The sequence below is a fragment of the Centrocercus urophasianus genome, unplaced genomic scaffold (assembly GCF_019232065.1).
Source record: "Centrocercus urophasianus isolate 14NV4802_14NV808 unplaced genomic scaffold, USGS_Curo_1.0 seq_10, whole genome shotgun sequence".
Lineage (NCBI taxonomy): Eukaryota > Metazoa > Chordata > Aves > Galliformes > Phasianidae > Centrocercus > Centrocercus urophasianus.
The window spans coordinates 70,318,916-70,326,942 of NW_024884142.1; the positions used below are offsets into that span (position 1 = coordinate 70,318,916).

Below are 8,027 nucleotides of genomic sequence, written 5' to 3' on the forward strand. Positions count from 1 at the left end.
CCCCCCCCATTTTGAAAACAAACATAGGTAGAGGTGTGTGCACGTGTGAAAGAGCTGAAGCAACAGTTCATAGTTCATGGGAAAATACCTCATATTCTGGCACTTAAATGAGTGGTAGTCTTTCCCTTTTAGGCTCACAGTGGCCATGTTTCAGAATTCATTCATCAGTTCAGAAAACTGAGCAGCTGAGCAGTTTGACTTTTACAAAAAGTTAGAGATTCAGCCGTTTTCCTGATTTATACGATGCCAAGGGAAATGATTTATACACCAGACCCATTTCTAGTGTTTGTTCCTTAACCATCATGGCGAAAGCCCTCTTTCACCTCCCCTTCCAGAAATGCTACTTCAGAAAATAGTTATGCTATCTAAAGTAGGAAGTTGTATAAAGCTACTGCTTTTGTTTTACAGGAGCTTTGGAAGCAGTCTAGTCTCAACTTGTTTCTAATGCCATTAAAACTGTATTTGTTCTCCTTTTTACTTCTCTAGCAACTTCTGAAAAAACGAACTTAGCTTTGTGAAGTAGAATTCGTAGAAAATGTACTGGACAGGTACAAAGACCCTTTGTCTGCTTATTAAAAAATATACATATGTATATGCACGTATGTAAATTTAGCTATTCAGTCCGCAAGTACACGGCAGCCGGCAGCGATCCCCGAGCGTCGAAAAACAACACAACTCGCTAGAGGGAGCTCGGACACAGTTTGTGAGGCCAGCAAGGAGCCGCTCTACCTCATTCCGTTTGTGTTTTGTAAGCCTTTCGTGCCGGTGTGGTTTCTGTGTGGTCAGCGGCAGACGCTGTTCGATGAAAAGCACACTGAGCTTTCGATTGCAGATAACTTGTAAAAGACTGAGCTGGAGCAGGGAGGTCTCGAATTTTAATTTGTTTGTGAGCCAGAATCAGTAGATATTACCAGCATACGTTTTGTGCAAATCATGAAGATGGGTCAGGAGTGGTACGTTTCCATCCTTGCCTGCCTCTCCTCTCTTAGAGTTTTCCTTCCCTTTATCAGATCCCCAGATGCACAGATTTCTGCAGGTCCCACTCCCACAAACTGCTGCACTACCCCAGATCTGCACGACCTGATCTAGGCATTCCTGCTCCAGCAGAGAGACTGGACTAGATGATCTTTCAAGCTCCCTTCCTGTCCCTGACATTCTGTGATTGTGTTCTTCTACCTTCCTGTCCTTGTAACTCTCTTCACCAAAATACCATCTTTTGCCCCTGCCCACCTACTGCATGCCCTCAGCGTAAGCCACTCAGTTTCCTAGAGTACATCAGATTTCACCAACACTTTGTGCTTCATTTTATCCTCTCTCCTTATCTTCTCTTTTTCTACCATGCTGAGCTACAAGTGCAGGTTGTTGCACCACCTGGCTTGTTGCTGCAGGCAGTTTAGAGGAGCAGTTGAACATACCAGATGTAGCAGTGAGGTTCTGTTTACTGGCTGTAACTGCTGTTGTGAAAGAACTTACCTAATGCTCAGGAAGTTACTAATGAGCAAAGACTTTTATAAATACGCTGCTCTGGTGGCCACGTTATCAATGGTCAGGTATCCCTGTCCTCCCCTCACACAGTAGCTGCTGACATGGAAATACTTATTCCTCTTCAGATAAGAGCTGGTACAATGGAGACTTTGAATCTGCTACTGGAGATACATAAGGTGTTTGGTTTTTGTTTCCTTTAAAAACCTCGTGTGAAAATTGTGTGCCACATCTTGGAAGTCTCTTTGTGGAGAACCACGAATTTAGAAAAGCCATCTAAACCACCTAGGGCAGTTGCAGGCACTGTGCTCTACAGGAGGAGGTGAGAGAATATTGGACTGTGGCCTTTGTCCTTTATCCATTCTGCGCATGTTCAGCTGTACAGAGAAAATACATCTCACATGCACAGAGAAAACATCTCACTACTTTCCATGAGTCAAGCAAGTTCTTACAAGTTGCAAGATAAGATGGTGTTGCTGAAGTAAAGCCTTAAATAACTGATTCTCAGTTCACTCAGGACACATTGATTCCATCTCAGAAATTCAGAAAAGAGGAGAGAGTTGTCTCTGTAAGTAAGGTTCCACTGCGACGTAACCCAGTGCTGGGCTCTATGCAGACTTTGCAAACAGTCCCCTGGCGGTGCTGGAAGTATGTCAAGAGTGACAAAGTATGCTTCACTGCACGTATTCCTGCACTAAAGGACCACTTGGTTCTTTAGTAATTTCTCAAAGTCCATTTACTGGCCCTGCATGCTGCTGAACTGTCCAGCTTGATAAAATGAGGAGAATTTGCTGGCTCTGCATTACATGCTGTGTTTTTGTTCTTTCTATCCTCACAGCAAATGGTACGTGTGCCAGCTACTCAATCTAAACTCAGTCTGTGGGGTTACAGTGGTCTGAGGGCTAACCTTCTGTTTTCTACAGACTGAAGAAAAGCAAATAGTTTATCATTCTTGTGGCAATTCTCAGAAAACCTCTTTGATAGGACGTATTTCTGAGCTGCAGATTTTGGAAAATGTGCCCAATTCTAAAATCACAGACACCAGAAATCCATTAGGATCTTTTCTGCAAAGAAGATGTCTGCCAGTGTGTTGGACAATCTGAGTCCCTCTTTGCATGAAAGCAGACTGTGTACAAACTGAAAGAAGAGAAGTATTTATGGGTATTCTGTGTGAACACTGACACAGCATTCAAATGCACTGAACAGAGGCACGTGGCTGTGCGACCAGGCCTGGCTGGCCACCAAGCAGTTCTGTAGGCAACTGAAGCCAGTAAACCACAGCACATGACTGAGAAACTGTTCATGTCTGCAAGCAGATATAGCTCATTAGTGCAAATTCTCTCTAGAACGACATGGCTTAAGTAAGATACAAGTAACATGAAGTTTGAAGACTATTTAGAACCTGTTGTTGCACTCATGAGGTAGTTGAGGGAAAGGTGGCAAAAGAATTTTGCAGTTCACTCCACTGCTGCAGATTGCAGACGGTAAAGAGCAGGTGAGCTGTGTGGTCCATGTGCTCATAGTAGCAGTAACACATTGCATCCTCACAGTCAATGTCCTGGTGTTTCGCTCTGCATACTTGCACGTGCAGTTCCAGGAGTCCTATCCTCTGGTGCTTACCAAATCACTGCCCTCATCCTCCCACCAAATCTTTTGCTGTGAGGATTGAGTGGTGTCAGCCACGTCTGCTCAGGTGCACAGTCCCTAGAAGTCCCAAAGCGTTTTCCTGACTCTGTAGCTATTTTTAGCTTAGTAATATAGATGGGATCTCTTTGATTTTTCCCAGTAGGAGACTCCATCCTTCTGGCTAATTCATTATTTTCTGGATTATTTTCATGGAGCTCTCTGCAACTTATTAGGATATGCATTGTAGTGAAGCGGCTGAGCCAGAACACAATGTTTTAAATTAGACTTTCAAACGTTTTATTTCCTTCTCTGTGATCTCATGATTCTGCATAGCTAATACATCCCACACTTGCCATTCACCAGGCAAATTCCTGTCTCTCTCAGCACCACTACCTTCCATGTTTTAACCTCCCACTGAATGTCTGAAACTCAGATTGCTTCTCCAGTACAGCCTGAATATTCTTAATTTTTCCACTTTGTAATTTCTTAGCTGCCTTTGAGTTTGGAGTCCAACTCTGGGAGCTTCAGATGACCTTTAGAGGTCCCTTTCAACTCGAAAGATTCTATGATTCTGTGAATTATTTCTGTGCACCTAAGGGAGGTATTTTAAGTGCTTACCTTATGGCCACATTGCAAACATTAGACTGTTGTCACCAAAATGGCTGGTGAGATGTCAGGTAAGACAGAGCCCTGTGAAACCTACCAAGAGCACCATCTTTTAGCTGTTTATCTCTAATATACAATGTGGTCACGTGTATTACATGCTGTTCTGATGCAGATTTTGTTGTTGTTCAGTGTTGTCAGAGAAATGTGTTCTTCTCCTATGCTTTCCTGTTTGGTCTCCATAAAAGAAAGCTGGGATTTGACTGCACTACTGTAGGATTATCAATCTTTTCATTCCTGCACACATTTCAGGTTTGGTCTGAGAACTGACAACTTCAGGATGTGTTGAATGACCTCTGCTCTACCTCTGTGGGTCAAGTCTGCATTTATTTATTCTTGTAAGAGATTTCTTAGAGTTGGGCATGAATGGGAAAGCGTACACACATGACCTAGAAACAAGAGGGGGGGGTTCGCAGGAGTCATAAACTCCCATCTGCTCTTTTGTAATCCCCAAATTTAGAAATAAGTAAAATAGGCAGAAATAACTTTGCTCAGTTACCATTACTTGGCTGAATACATCTATGTATGTATATCACATATTCATCAATTTTTAAAAGTGTGAGGCATTTCAGAATACTTGGCTTTCCTTCCTATCACCAAACGTCAATATTTGCACCCATTCTACTTTGTGTTCTTCACTTTTTTCATCTTTAATTCCATAAAACTGGCTTACCAGAAAATAAAATATTACCAAATATGTGGAAAGCAACTCCCTGTGGAACGGAATTTAGGAAATGCAGTTCTTAATTTCACGTTTATCTTTTTTTTTCAGGAGTTGCTCTCACTGCTCCTTACGGGTCCTTTCCAATTCCAGATATTCTACGATTCTATCATTTGTTCTCCCACTCTGAACGGTTTGGGTTATCACATATTCAAAAGCTCTGTATGGCTCTTCGGAACATCTGATTATAAAGCCATATTCTGCATACATTCAGGATAAGACACAACTGCAGCACTGAGAGGCGGGGGCTTTGTTCCAGGAACATTTGTTCTCACATGCTTACAGTGCTGAGTAACTGCAGCTGGTAGGTAGGTGCCCGCCTTTCCTTTTTATTCCACATAGACTCACCACAGAGTTTTTCATACTCTGCAATGAATTATCCATGCATTATTAGATAGCCTTATTTCCCAACACCTCTGCCTAATGCCATGTGGCACATTCCTTGCGTCCTGCAGTAACTTTTGTAGTGATGCAACTCAGAGATCTTATTTTATTCTTTGGGGTACGATACAATTAAAAGCATTGCCTTCCTATAGCATTGTGCAATTGATAGCATACTGCACCCTTTCTGCTACCTTATTGTTGAAGTGATGGAACAGCATCTTCATTTTCCACTCTAATAAACAAAACATATCTTGAATTTATAACCGAGTAGAAGACATTTAACCCTGGATTGGTGTACGAGGGGTGCATAAATATTGAAAGCAAGGATTTTCTCAGGACACCGATGGCACCAAATGAAGAGAAACACAAGTGCTGTTGTAAATGCCTGCAGACTCAAATCCTGCCACAGGCTCTCGGTGGAACAGGAGAAGCTAGCAGAGGGAGGCATGCCCTTTTTTACTGAAAGGACTGGAAAAGATAAAGCTGATATGGGAGCCCAAGTGCACTTCTTGGTCCCAAAGAAATGGGCATGGCCCTCTAGCGACCAAAGTTATTTTAGACTGAAGCAGTCTGGTTTAAAGAGGCTTTAACTGAAGTACTCTTAAATCTTTAAATCTCTCTTTGCACACGAGTATTTAACAAAAATAAATCAGTACCTTCAAATCTGAAAATGCGACATTTAAAAAGAAACAGCTCATTTTTATGAGTTTCTAAAGCTGATCCATGTGGGAACCTCCCTTGGGGAGCAGAAGCTGGCAGCAGATCTGGCATTTCTTGTCTTTTTATTGGACACAGGTAAACTGTAAGCCCTCCCACAGCTTTCCCACAGAATCATTTTTGCAATCCTGCATTGGCGACACTAACTAGGGAGACAGGTTAACCTTTGCCTTTAGTCAAGACTGCTATAAGCCTTCCATGTAAAATCAGAGCCTTGACACTCCCTTGATGTTTGCTATTTTGAAACCTACCTGCCTACTTCTCAGTTCCAAGGTCAGGGTTGGCTTTTTGTTCTTCTCTTTAGGCAGGGTACTGGAGTGAAAATGCAGTTGTCTACAAACAGAAGGATTCGTCCACTTGCCAGCCAAACGTCTCTGTCAAGAAAAAAAAGAAGTTGGAGCTGCCATTATGAAATTTTATTCAAACAAAATAATAGATTTGCCTTGTGTTTTGATGTCCCTCTCATCGGTTTTCAGGTGTTCCCCTGCAGCTCTAAAAGTCTGATTTCTTGCTGCAATTTTTATGAAGTGTTTTGCTCCAGTAGATGTGTGTTAAAGAAATATAGCTGACACCAAAAGAGTAGAGGACATCTTGAGAGTTCTGACTTGCTAAACAAGGTAATTCTACCTGATCTGGTGTAACATTTCAGTCCCTGAGAGGATTCTCAGCCCTGCACACAACCCTGCATTGCTAAGCCACTGCCCAACAGTGCAGTGCAGGTGTTATTAACTGCATATGGCCCAAGGAAGCTTGAGCAGCCCTGATTCCTCACAGATGATCCAAACAGAATAGCAGATTTATCAATTGCTTTGGTTGTGGTCTTTTTTTTTTTTTTTTTTGGTGGTGAGAGGGTATGAGATGTAAAAGAGGGATGATGGAAAGGACAAAAGAGAGAAGGCAAGAGAGAGAGGCAAGTTTCTGGAGCAAAAGGCTGAAGCAAGCTCACTGAGGGTCCTAGCCAGCCCTGTTTACTTCAAGATAGGGAAAAATCTCTGTCTCTTACTGTTGCAACTTATTTTCAAAGCTTTTGCAAAGGGGAAGAGTGGAAGACTGAAGACATTGTCTTCAAAGAAAATAGTCTTTATTTTGAGAATTGGAAGGAGAGAAAAATTAAGGCTGTATTAAGAGCACAGTTGGAAGTTATCCCAATGTGTAGGAAGGACGAAATGATAGCGAGAAACCAGCTCGCCCAGTGAGATGTTCAGTGACCTCAAACAAGAAACTGGTTTTGCATGCTGCTCTGTAAATCAGATCACCAAAATGATCTGGATTAATAAAAAACACAAAACCCATCTTTGTCCTTCCCTTCTCCTTTGTTTTTTGTTAGACTGAGTTGTTTCACTGACACAGCTGATAGCGTAGGCCTACAAACTACAGCATCAGCACAACTCGAGGAGTGGAGCCAGTGCTCGGAGTGAGGATCTCCCATGCCTCGGGAGATGGAATGTTCAAAATGTATGCAGGAAGGAGGTCAACCTTCACCACAAATCCAGCATGGGAAAAGACAAAGATAAAGCAGAAAGAGCCTTGGAGGTAAAACTGGCAATGAGCTGAATGTGCACCAGCAGTGGGACGCTCACAGAGAGAAGGCAAATGTTTGGGCATGCAGAGATGGTGATCAGTTCTGGCACATCATATCACCTTTTTAATCAATTTAGACCTGGGAAAGTTAACATGGGGCTTAGCAACGGACACCAAGTTTCAAGAAAAAGGCAAACCAGCTGCAGAGAGTTGGGAAAACAAGAAGAAAAGCCGATGTGTGAAGCAAGCTGTGAGGAAAGATGAAAAGAATAAGTGCTTTTAACCTACGGAAAGCTGAAAAGCATGGAGGTTTCCAGCTTAGCAGCATTTTCTTCCTATATACTGCTCAGGAATGAAATCTTTTCTCAATGTCTGTCTTCTGGGAAGAGGAATCATTGGATACACTGAGTTGGAAGGGACCCATGAAGATCACTGAGTCCAACTCCTGGCTTCACACAGCACCATCCATAGCACGGGCTGAACTTAGAGGATGTGGAGATGCAGGTTTGTGTTCCCAGTGATACAGCCACCAGTGCTGGAGGACACGGCCTGGGGAGTGGTGTGAGGCTTCCGTCACTGTGGGGCTCAGGCTCACAGGCCTCTGTCAGGGCTGACTTAGGTATGGCAGGGAGGGAGCATCCGCAGCCTCACCGGGCAACTATTTGTTGTCATTTGTGAGGAAGCCGACTGCATTTTACCTGTAGGAAATCACGCTTTCCTTTCTGATCAGCAGCAGCTCTCAGTTCATCGGCAAGGCCGACCTGAAACGCGCATGTCGGTTATCCGCAGCGGCGCTGGGCCGCTAAGCACACCGTCGGCCGCCAACGGCCGCCCCTCGAGCTGGACGTGGGGCGGGGCCGAGCGGTGCCGGCCGCTGCCAGGCGCTGAACGGCAGTGCGGCGCGTCGCTGCGT

General features: G+C 43.6%; 1 long non-coding RNA gene across 6 annotated transcripts in view; it reads right to left on the reverse strand.

Annotated features, from left to right (window-relative positions):
* Window positions 1-7,928, reverse strand: part of LOC122165121 — a 58,225-nt gene extending 50,297 nt beyond the window's left edge. For all 6 annotated transcript variants that reach the window (XR_006170403.1, XR_006170401.1, XR_006170399.1 and 3 more), the window contains exons 1-2: window positions 7,813-7,928; window positions 5,845-5,967 (exon numbers count right to left, since the gene is read on the reverse strand). This is a non-coding gene — a long non-coding RNA (uncharacterized LOC122165121). The remainder of the gene's footprint in view (window positions 1-5,844; window positions 5,968-7,812) is intronic.
* Window positions 7,929-8,027: the final 99 nt, after the last annotated feature.